Raw genomic sequence first — 12,014 nt, forward strand, 5'->3', positions numbered from 1 at the left:
AGGCCCTGAGCCTCCTTCCTCCCAGAGCCCCACTCAGGTTAACCAAGGGGCCACGAGGCCACTTTGGACACTGAGAGTGGCCACAGGGACGTGCCGGGCTTGGCCTGGGCCCCTCCTAGTCCTCTGGAGGCCTGAATCCTCCTTCCCCAACTCTGACCAGTGTAGAGGGCAAGCGCTGACCCCTCAGTTCATGGTTAAACTCCAGGACAAGGTGGTAACTGCAGAAAGTGGAGGTGAGGGCTCTGGGTGGAGGGGGTGGTGGTGGCTCTGCACACCCAGCCTCGGCAAGGCACGGCTCACCTGGCCAGAACAACTGCAAAGCTCACAGCGCAGGTGAGAAGGGTCCTGCACGTCTCTCTCAGGACGGATGACACCAAGGCTCCAAGAGGAAGAGACGGCCCGGGGTCCCTGGGGGAGTGGGGATGTGGCAGGGCCAGCTGGCCAGGCCGGGTGTGGCCGTGGGGGTCCCTGCAGTGGGCCCTGGGGCCTCACTGGTACTCTGTGGGCTGTGCTGTCTCCACTTGTGAGTAGGGAGGGCATCAGAGACCCCGCTTTCCAGGGTGCCTGGGGGCTCCGCCAGGTCAGCACTGGGCCCGGACCCCCACCAGGCCCTCACTCTCACGCTGGTCCAGCCTGAGATACAACCCAGCTTGAGGGACGTTCTCTCAGGGCATTGCCCCAGGCGAGAGCCCACTGGAGGGGGGTCCAAAGCCCGGCAGTCCCACGACAACTCCCAGCACCAACCCCATCCTGGCACGCACACACACAGCGTCTCCCCAGGCATGGTGGTCAGGTACGTCCCCAGGGGTCACGAGGAGGTCAGGGTGTGTGGGTCCCGCCAGGGTGAGTGCCATGGGGTGGAACCTTCTGACTTGGCCAGGGCTCCCGAGCGGTGTTGGGGCTGTCTTCTCCCCCTGCCCAGGGTCCAAGGACGCAAGGAGACCCTGCCCCAACCTCGCCTTACCCGGGGGGCTGGGGGTCTTTCCTGTGGGGTCTGGGACTCTCCCTGGCCAGGCCGATGACAGTGCTGGCCTCTCCCCCAGTGCTGAGGGCTGAGCAGGGGCTGAGCTAGCTGACTCCTGCAGATCAGATACAGTTCTCAGGGCCTGAGAAGGCCTCTGTGGGTGGTTGGGCGGGGTGGAGGGTGGGGGGAGCTGACCCCTGCTCTGTCTCTGAGAAGGCTGCTCCAGCTGGAGAGATGTTTTGAAATTCAAACGTTATCGCTTCCATCGGCTCACGCCTGAAGAAGCCGGCACCCCAGGCCAGGCTGCCTGGCCCGCACCCCTGACCCCCGTGATCCTCACCCCAGCCTGCACATCCTGCCTGCTCCGTTCTCCGCTCCCCCTCCTCCAGGCAATCTCTCCCCATCCTGCCCTCTCCGGCCGCGGGCCTCCTGTGGGCCGTTGGCCAATGACCCACACCTCCCAGAGCCATGTTCCTTGGTGCCGGGGCACACGGGTGGGGCTGCAGCAGAGTTCTGGACGGCCCTGGCTCTCACAGCCACTTTCTGAGTGCTGGGCCCGCCGTGAGTGCCCAGCAAAAAGGGACTGACCGACGGGTGCTGGGCTGCCCTGGGCCAGGCCCACAGGCACAGCGTGCTGGCCACCCTTGTGGGGGGTGGGGGGTGGGCTGCCTCGGGCTGGGCGTGCTGGGCCAAAGGGCAGAGCGCTGGGCAAGGCTCTCTTGGGGCTACCACCCGGCCCTCCACGTTCCCCTCCCCCCAAAGGAAAGGAGAGGTTAATAAACCAATTACTTTGGGCAACGAAGCAAAATAAGTCCCATTAAAGTAATTAACGTCCTTTGCACAGCCCCCATTGGAGAGGACTAATAAATTGGGGCTTTGTCACCATCCGGTAATTTCTTTCTAAGGCGTTTCTTCATCCCCATCCAACAGCACAGTTTAAGGCTCTGTTAATACTTTTAAGACGGGCTCAATGCCAGACTAATTAGATTTGCATTTCCACCATGGGCCAGGCTAGGCTCGCATGTGCCCAATGAAAGAAGCCCAAGGACCCTGCAGGGCCCCGGGGACAGCACCCGCCTTTGAAAGCGGCCATGTGTAGATTCCCATGTCTGGCCGGACACTCCGTCTGCCTGCCCAGCTTCCCCACCCCCTCAACTGGGGGCACGGCTCTGATCCGGGCGGAGGCCAGACTGCGTTCTCCATAGAGCCCCTTCCTGATTCTGCCCACCCTGGGGCTCTCAAAGGTCCATGCCAGAGACAAACCACAGTGGGCCCAAGGAAACAGTACGGGAAGAGGGGAAGAAGAACAAGAGGATGGTGGGGAAACCCAGTGAGTGCTGCCCACCGTGGTAAGGGTGCCCTCATGACGGGATGAGAAGGCACTGCACCTCTGAGGGGCTTTCTACCCAAAACACACGACCCCAGTTCACCCATGAAAGAAAGAGCAGACAAGCCGCAGCCTCCCCATGCCCCCACCGTGTAACGGGCACCATCACCCATGGCCGGCTTCTATCCCAGGACCATTGTGAACTCAGGTGGCACCATGAGCAGGCGAGGCAGGGCAGAGGAAGTGCCTGGAGAGAAGGCGGGAGCCACCAAATCAGCTTGCGTTGCTGAGTCCTGAGGAAGAGCTTGGGGAGCATAAGGTTTGAAGACAAATCCTATCAGGGTCAGGACCTCGATCAAGCCCACCGAGTGCATCCCCGAGGTACGGAGGGCTGGGAGGCAAGAGACGTGAACGTGTTTAGTGGGGCAAGAGATGCCAGCGATGAACCTCCAGCAGGCTGGCCTCTGGACACCAGGATGAGGAGCCTGAATGAGCGGGTGCGTCCGTTCCCCTCTGCTGCAGCAGTTTTGAAGCAGCTACAGACAGTGAGTGAGCAGCTGACTGTAGACTCAGGCTGACAGAACCTGCTTCTAGACATTAAAACTCAGATTTCATGTAAGCGTTGTGGATCAGAATGACTAGGCTTGAGTTTTTTCAGCCATTTAAAAATGTAAAGACCATTCTTAGCTTGTGGGCTGTACAAAAGTAGGCAGTGGATCATACTTGGTGAAGATTAACAAGGCAGACAGACCTCTGCAATTCTGCTTTTTAAAAAAGATGTAACACAGAACACCTCTGATGGAGGCATAGAGACCGGCCAACGATACTGGTGTGCGTGTTGCTAAAATGACGGAAGATGGAGTGGAAACTGCAAGGTTAATTTTTAAAAAGCTTATTAAGGACATCTGTGAGTCAATAAACTTAAAAAACAGATGAAATAGATAAATTCCTAGAATTAGATAAAATGCAAAAATTGGTGCTGGAAGAAATAGCAGATGTGAATAAATACGGAGTCTAAAAGGTAACCAAAGGCCTCCCCCCGAAAATCCACGCCTGGACGTATTTGTAGACGACACCTGTCAAAGTCTGATAAAACACTCAAGGTAGAAATCTTGCCTTCATGAAGATATTCCAGAAAGTGGAACAAGAACAACTTTTCTGAGTTCATTTTAACAGACTAGTGAGTTTGATTGTGAATCCATGAAAGGAAAATGTAAGAAAATAGAATCATAGGCCCATTTCATTTATGAACATAGAGGCAAAAATCCTAAACAACATATTAGATAACCCAACATGACATTGTATTTAAAAAGAAATACAAATTGAGATTTATGCCAGGAATGCAAGGACGGTTCAACACCTGAACTCTATCGATGTGATTCTCATCTCAAGGGAAAAATTACATGATCACCCTGTTAGTACAGGAAGCATTTGATAAAGTTAAAAAAACCACAGTAAAAAAATAAATCTCTAAACAGCAGAAATAAAAGAATTTCCTTAACTTGGCAATTTATAGATCAAAACCTAGAATAAACCATCTAATTAATGAAAGAAACTTCTGATGCATGTCCACCAACACCTGGAACAAGACAAGGATGTCCTTGACCCCACAGTTTCAGGTGGTCCTAGAGAGCTCACTTAATGCAAAAAAAGAGAGAAAGAAATAGATGTGAGGATTGAAAGGGAAAAGATGAAACTGTCATTATTTGTAGCTGATTAGACCATCCACTTAGAAAATCAACATGATCAACAGATTGATTATTAGAACAGGTAAAAATGTCCAGCTCGGTTATCAGATAGAGGATGAACCTGCTCCAATCAACGGCAGGTTTTCTTTACTGCCAGCAACAAAGTCCTCGGAAAAATAAGCCCCCACTTAGCACTAGAGAGGAGGTGTTATTTGCACATACCAGAAGCGACCGCCTTGAGAGGCCCCCTCCAGAAACACTTTCAGACCCCAGCGCAGGGCCGAGAGGATGTCTTGAGTCAACACAGAGAGATTCCTTGCTCTTCGATGAGATGGTATAATATGACACAGATTTCAGTATTTCCCAAATTTAATTTGTAAAGTCAACACAACCTCAAACTTTCCATTGAAATTCAGAAGTGCCATAAATATACACCAAAGTTGACATGGAGGAATAAAGGTTCTGAATAGATAACTCAAACTTTAGAAAGGGATGATGTGGGCAGGAGGGCAGGTCCTCTGGGGGCATTGCAAACTATCTGCCTGGGGCTGCCATGTCCCCCAAACAGCAGACACTGGTGTGGGAGCATACCCTCATACACGTGGGAATATAGCCAACCAGTAGAAGACCACTAAAGTAGCTTCACCAACCACTGGGGCAGGCAGGAGAGATGGGGAGGGCAGTGGAAAGATATATTAAAAAGCCGAGACATCACTTTGCCAACAAAGGTGCATATAGTCAAAGCTATGGTTTTTCCAGTAGCCATTTATAGATGTGAGAGTTGGACCATTAAGAAGGCTGAGTGCCAAAGAGCTGGTGCTCTCAAATTGTGGTGCTGGAGAAGACTCCTGGGAGTCCCTTCAACCACAAGGAAATCCAACCGGTCCATCCTCAAGGAAATCAGTCCTGAATATTCACTGGGAGGGCTGATGAAGAAGCTGAAGCTCCAAAGCTTTGGCCACCTGATGAAAAGAGCCAACTCATTGGAAAAGACCTTGATGCTGGGAAAGATTGAGGGCAGGAGGAGGAGGGGATGGCAGAGGATGAGATGGCTGGATGGCATCACTGACTCAATGGACGCGAATCTGAGTGAACTCCAGGAGTTGGTGATGGACAGGGAGGCCTGGTGTGCTGCGATTCATGGGGTCGCAAAGAGTCGGACACGACTGAGCGACTGGACTGAACTGAGCTGAACAGCACACACCATAAAGCCCCCAGTAGACGTGCTTGCTATGTGGCAGTTTAGGCTTTCAAGGTGGGACACCATGACTGGCTGGGCTGCTCCTCTCCTTCCCGAGGCCTTGCTCTCATCCTCCCTCAGACTGTCCATCAGAATGTTCTCTTTACAGAAACCCCTTCTTCCCTTCCTAGACGCTGTGGAAGTCATCTCTGCTGACTCGTGTGTCTTTAGGTCCCAGGACAGTGCCTGGCACACAGGGGTCTCGGGCACCTATGGTGCACGAGCGAAGCGATGAAGGCAGGAGTTAGAAGCACGCATGCACACCTGCGATCACGAGTGAGCTCAGATAAGCCTCGGTCCTGCCCGGCCTCAGGTGAGGGCTCCGAAACAGGTGCGCCCCTACCCCACAGGTGTCAGCTGCTACCTGCGGCTGGGGTGGGTGGGAGACACGTTCCTCTGCTGACCAGAGCATCTCAGGGAACTCGGATGCCCCGGCTGACCAGCCCGTCTGGTGCCAGTCCTGCCCAGAAACAACGTCGTCTCCTCTGCATCCCACATTCACGCTCATGGTGGGGTGCTGCCTGCTGTTCTGGAGGAAACACCAGAGTGGATGCAGGCCACACCTTTGGGCCGAGCCCTCAGAAGCAACCAGGAAAGGCTGCCTGAAAAATGGAAACAGAGGACGGACGGGTCTTTCCCTCTGATTCTTTGAGCCAAAAACCTGGACCTTCAGCCCCCTCAGGTTCCCATTCCTAGTTTTCCCAACCCCAGGCTTCAAAGAGAAGCCTTTCAGCGAGTGGGGTGAATGGAGGGCAGGTGGTCACACTCAGCAGCTGCAGGAGCCACAGTGGTTCCCAGGAAGGCAACCCCACAGGGTCCCAGAAATGCCAACCAAACACGGGCCACGCCTTTCAAGCCCCCATTGGGCCTGGGCCCCAGGGCTCACGGTCTGGGGGAGTGGGAGTGTGTCAGAGGAGGGAGAAACTGTGACCAGGAGGAGGGGAAGGTGGGTTGGTACCAGCACGGGTGTGGCTGCTGTCTGGAGCCACACAGGGCGGGGGGTCTGGGGCTCAGAGGTCAGGCCTGGTGACGGGGGAGGCCAGGTTGAGCGAAACCAGCCAGGAGCCGGCTCTCCCTCAGGCTGCACCCCTGGCCCCCAGGCTCACAGGGCAGGCCTGCAGTTGACGTCCTGTGAAGACACCTGTGTAATTTCCCCAGAAACATCCCGCCCCACTGGAAGGACCGGCCGCATGTGACATTCCTTACCCGAGGCGGTGTGTGAACAGGCAGCAACCCATCGTTGGGGCAACCGCCTGTGGGTCTGTGCACTTCAGCAACAGCGGGCTGGTCACCAAGAGGGCTGGCCATGAAGCAGAAGTGGTGAATTTGATCCTGGACACTTAGACATGCGGTTCTTTATCGGACTATAAAGAAGGCTCAGCGCCCAAGAACTGATGCTTTCTAACTGTGGTGCTGGAGAAGATTCTTGAGAGTCCCTTGGAAAGCAAGGAGATCAAACCAGTCCAATCCTAAAGGAAATCAAATCTGAATATTTATTGGAAGGACTGATGTTGAAGCCGAAGCTCCAATACTTTGGCCACCTGATGCGAAGAACCAACTCACTGGAGAGACCCTGATGCTGGGAAAGATTGAAGGCAGGAGAAGTGGGTGACAACAGAGGATGAGATGGTTGGATGGCATCACCATCTCAATGGACAAGAGTTTGAGCAAACTCAGGGAGACAGTGAAGGATAGGAAAGCCTGGTGTGTTGCAATCCATGGGGTCATAAAGAGTCAGACACAACATAGCAACTGAACAGCAATAAACCAGACACACGGTCTTCAGCTAAAAAGCACTGCGGTGCATCCCGTGAGCCACCCCGCCATGCAGGCGTGCACCTCCACACTCTGAGCATACCTAGACCTCTGGGCTTCTTTCAGGCAGGGAGAGAGCTCAAGGCACTTCTGAGAACAGAATGCGAGTCCCATACCACACTCTTCCTGGGCTCATTAGCTGTTTGACCCCAACACACCTCAACTGAACCTTCCCCAAGTTGCCAGCTAAGTTGTCATGGAAGCCTGAAATCCATTTCTGTGCATGCCCATCCACCTGGTCCATGAACTTCAACAAGACATTCACAACCATGTTCCCCCCTGGCTGAACCAGTGGGGTCCCAGGGGCAGGCACACCGACGGGGAACGGACGGGCCAGAGCAGAGCATCCATACCGCCGGTCGTGGTTCAATTGCTCAGGTTGTGCCCGACTCTGCAGCCCCATGGACTGCAGCACACCAGGCTTCCTTGTCCTTCACCATCTCCCAGAGGTTGCTCAGACGTATGTCCGTTTAGTTGGGGATGCTATCTAACCATCTCATATTTGAGCCGCAGATCATAATAATTTTTAAAAGTAGCTAAAATAATAATAATTGCATCATATATTTTACTCATGCTAATTTATATATTTGTTATAAACAATTATAAAAATGACTCAGTTATTTAAGAGTAATTATCAACAAAATTGGAAAAAACCCTGATTCTGGGAAAGATGGAAGGTGGGAGAAGGGGACGACAGAGGATGAGATGGTTGGATGGCATCACCAACGTGATGGACATGAGTGTGAGTAGGCTCTGGAAGTTGGTGATGGACAGGGAGGCCTGGAGTACTGCAGTTCATGAGGTTACAAGGAATCGGACATGACTGGGTGACTGAACTGATCAACAAAATAATTACAAAATTACTTAAAACAGAGTAGAATCCATTAGAGTGGAGTCTCTAACAGAACAGAGTGTGTGAGCTACACACACGTGCACAGCAGACGTGGGTGTGTGCGTGCATCCAGGCCACCGGGAAGATGAGCTTTGCGTCTGGGCTGTGGCCTGAGTGTGCCCGCATGCCCCACTGGGCATCAGGGAAGAGCCTTTGGGTGGGCATGGCAGTGCTCCCACTCTGCCACCCCCTTGGGTGCCACGGGCAGAGCCCTGGGGCCTGGCTGTGCAGACTCATAGAGGTGGGCAGAGGGGGCCGGCGGGGCTGCTCTCCTCCAGGGGGGCACTCTCCCTGCTCACACTCTGCCTCTGGGAGCCAAGATGGGGGGGCTAGGGGGAGTCGGGGCTGAGTGACAGCAGGCCTGGGCCCCGAGTGCTGGGCAAAGACCTGGTTTATTTCCAACCCTGAGCTCAGCTGTCAGAGTGTGAGAGGCCCCTTTTGTGTCACCTAGGCCAGGCCCTGGAGGGGAAGAGGCCAGAATAATGCCTCGGAAGGAGGGAGGAAAGACACCCCCTTTGAACCCCAGGCATCCCCCCACTTGAGTAGCACTGGGTCCTGGGGCTAGGAGACCACCCCCCATCCCCCAGACAAAAATCCATCCCCACAGGGGCAGGGAGGCCAGGGCAGATGCTAGTGGGAACAGGGGCTGTGGCCCGGGTGGCTTTCATTCCCCTTGGTGGGGGTGTCCAAGTCACACCAGTTGCCCCCGAGTGACTGTTAAGAGCATCAGAGCCTGGGTCTCCCCACCGTGGAAGGGGGCCTGTCTCCCGCCAACACGCATCAAAGGCTGGCCTGGTCTGTGGCCTCGATAAAGAACTTGCTGAAAATCTGAGAAGCCAGCTTGGGTGTGGGCAGAGGACACATTCCCAGAACCGAGAAGCAGCCACCCCCAAGCCCCCGCTGCCACCCGCGATGGAGGACCTCCCATGGCTGCAGCCCTGTCTCCCCAGTCACCTCCACGCCGAACCCGGAGGCCTGAAGGTGCTGGGCTTCCCGTGCCCACTCCCTCGGGCCCCCTGGCCGTCGCCTGGCTTGGCTGGGCCCATGTTTCCTCCACAGCCACAGCCGGGCAGGAGGCCCCCACCGGCCTCTTGGCACTGCAGCCGGCCCCTCAGGTCGCAGAGCACTCAGGGGCGGGGAGGCTGCCCTCCCTCCCGGGGCCCTTGTTTGCAAAGCTCCTGGGGACCAGGCAGGACAGAGCCTGGACAAACACGGAGAGTCCGCAACCCCAGAAGAGCCAAATCAATACACACTCCCCCACATGGCATCTCGGCCTCTGATTGATTCAGCTGCGAAGTGCAAACTGCCCCCGAGAAAGGGCAGCAGGGGGCCGGGGCCCCCTGGACCCGCATTCAAACAAATCCTTCTAGTGAGGCGGCGCAGCTGGGCAGACAGACGACTGGCCAGAGAGAGGGCCGCGCTGAAGCTCGGGGTGTGGCCAGGTGGCCGTGGGCCCCAGGACGGGCTGTAGGTGGACACACTGGACTCCGTTCCACAGGGGAACCGTCAGAGCCCAGGGCCAGCAGCCCCCTTCCATGGGCAGCAGACAGCTCCGCCCTGGACTCTTCCTTCTGCTTGCGGGGGCTGCTTCCTGCCAGCACGGCCTGGGGCCCAAGCCACCCACCGCTGGGTGTGGGAGAGAGCTAGGCCATTCTGTGCAGAGTCTCTGCCGGCCTCGAGAGCAGGCCAGGGGGAAAAATCCTGCTTTACTTTTCAGGACTTATTTCTCTCTCTTTTTTTTTCTTCACCTTTTAATGTAGAAGAATCTGATGACGTCACAGTGCCCGGCAGAGTACACTGCAGCAGTTGGCTCAGACAGACTCCAGAGCCAGGGGTCCTGGGGGTCACGATATGGCCAGGAGTGGTGGCTCTGGGCTGGGGTAGGATGGGCACTCCTGGGGGATTCGGGGGGCTCCTGTGGGCAGCAACTGCCCTGCCTGCACCTTGGGAGCCAGAGAGGGGCTCAGCTGGGAGAAGGGAAGGGATGGGCCCTTTTGAGAAAGTTGAGGGTCCTGGAAGAGGCCCCTGGTCCCAGTTACCCATGTGCCCACAGCTGACGGCCCCTTGAGAAGGCCGGCAGGTGCTATGGCCTGGTGGCTGCACTCACAGCACTAGGCAAGCGGCGGCAGAATGTTCTCGAAGGTTTCATCAGTTACAGGGGGTTACAGGGAGGAGCACAGAGACCCCCAAGGGAGGTCAAGCCTGGGGCTGGAGGTGGGCAAGCTGGGAAGTCTGGGGGAAGGTGCACCGCCATCCCCCTGAGTTCACAGGGACCCATCCCGCCTCTGAGACCCACCCTCCCATGCCCTGTTCTGTAGGCCCCCGAGGGACCTTCATTCCTGTCTAAGACTCTGCAGCCAGAGCTGGCCAGTGACAGGTGCAGGGAGACGCAGGGACCACGCCCGACCCAGGGCACATGGAGAGAATCCAGGCTCCCAAAGATGAGCACGTCCTGCCCCTGGAATCCAGGCCCGCGTCTGGTGACTCAGCAGTGGGGAACGGAGTTTGCAGATGGAATGAGCGATGCTAAGCAGGTGACCTTGAGGTGGGACACCCTGGGGTTATGCCAGTGGACCCGGTGAGATCGCAAGGGGAGGAGGTCGGAGAGGCAGAGGCAGCGAATGAGATGCGACCCTGGGCGGAGGCGCCAAGAGACGGGGCGCACCAGGAGGAAGCTGCCTACCGGGAGAGCGGATGCCTCCAGAAACCGCGAGAGGCCAGGAATGGATTCTCCCAGAGAGCCCAGAGAGGGGCCCTGCCGGCCCATGACTTCCTTGTCCATCGAGGCTGTTCGTACCTCCAGGACAGGAAGGAGACCAATGGGTGTTGCTTCAAGCCACCAGTAAGGTCACTTGTCACAGCAGACAGAAGCCCACCACCTTGTGCGGGGCCCAGCCCCGGGGGCCGTCCAGCCAGGCTCAGGGCCGGCGGCCGGGCGGGGTGTCCTTCACAGGCAGCGGGTGCCGCCCCCCTGGACGGGGCCACAGCGGCCCCTCACTGCATCTGTCCCTGGTGCTGTCCTGGACCACTGTTCATCTAATGATTCTCCTTTAAATAGATTCCGGCTCCTTCTCTAAGTGTATTTGAAACCAGAATAAGTGACTCCAGATAGATGGAAGTTGTCGAAACACCCATAATAAAGAGGCAGCTTCACTGAGTTTGTCGGCGCTTCCCCGCCCCCGTCCAGATTGGTAGGCAGCAGCACTGGCTCCTGTGACCCCAGCTTGCCCCGGCCACCCCCAGGGGCACCCCCAGAGACGGGCCCAACTCACTGAAGAGAGAAGCGAGCCCTGGGGCTTCTTATGGTCTGAAGGCCGACCAGAGCCCCACCAGCCCCACTGGACATGGCTCTTGGACTCCCTCCCAGCTCCTCAGGGGCGTGGCAGAGGTGGACACAGGGTGGCGGGCCCTGGGTGCCCAGGTGGCTTTGCATGGTGCCCTCAGGCTCAGTGGCCAGATCCCACGTCCAGGAGGCCTCTGGTCCTGGTGCACAGAGCTGACCTCTGTCAGGACCCTCCTCCAAGTCACGTTCCCAGGACGGCTCCCCACAGCCCTGTCCCCTGACCCCGGTCCCCTTGGACAAGGTGAACTGGGCCAATATTAACCAACTGGGGGCCAGCACTGATGGAGCCTGTGGTTCTAGAGCACACGCTCCCTGCAGGTTTCTGGGGCTCGCTGCTTTCTAGGGGCTCCGGGGGCCGGGCTGGTGGGCGACCCAGGGGACCAAGATCCTGCCACGAAATGCAGAACTCCTTTCTCTGGTCTGAGATGACAGCCTCAGGCTTTCTAGAATCAAGGGATGGTATTGAATTACAGACCAGCTGTCTTTCAAAATGTGGTTTTCCCACACAAATAAAAAGTTCACCATTTTATGTCATCCCATCTCTTTGGAGGAGAAGGGGACAACAGAAGCTGAGATGGTTCGGTGGCATCACTGACTCAATGGACATGAGTCTGAGCAGACTCCAGGAGACAGTGAAAGATAGGGAAGCCTGGAGGTCCATGGGGTTGCAAAGAGTCAGGTGTGACTGAGCAGCTGAACGACAGACTCTTTTGGGGGTGTACGGAGGATAATGGATATTTGATGG

At 56.2% G+C, this 12,014-nt stretch overlaps 1 protein-coding gene across 10 annotated transcripts in view; it reads right to left on the reverse strand.

The window, feature by feature from the left end:
- The window catches only part of KCNQ1 (potassium voltage-gated channel subfamily Q member 1), a 380,778-nt gene that overhangs the window by 100,470 nt on the left and 268,294 nt on the right, over window positions 1–12,014 (reverse strand). The window lies entirely within an intron of this gene.

This window comes from Ovis canadensis, chromosome 21, assembly GCF_042477335.2.
Source record: "Ovis canadensis isolate MfBH-ARS-UI-01 breed Bighorn chromosome 21, ARS-UI_OviCan_v2, whole genome shotgun sequence".
NCBI classification, from domain to species: domain Eukaryota; kingdom Metazoa; phylum Chordata; class Mammalia; order Artiodactyla; family Bovidae; genus Ovis; species Ovis canadensis.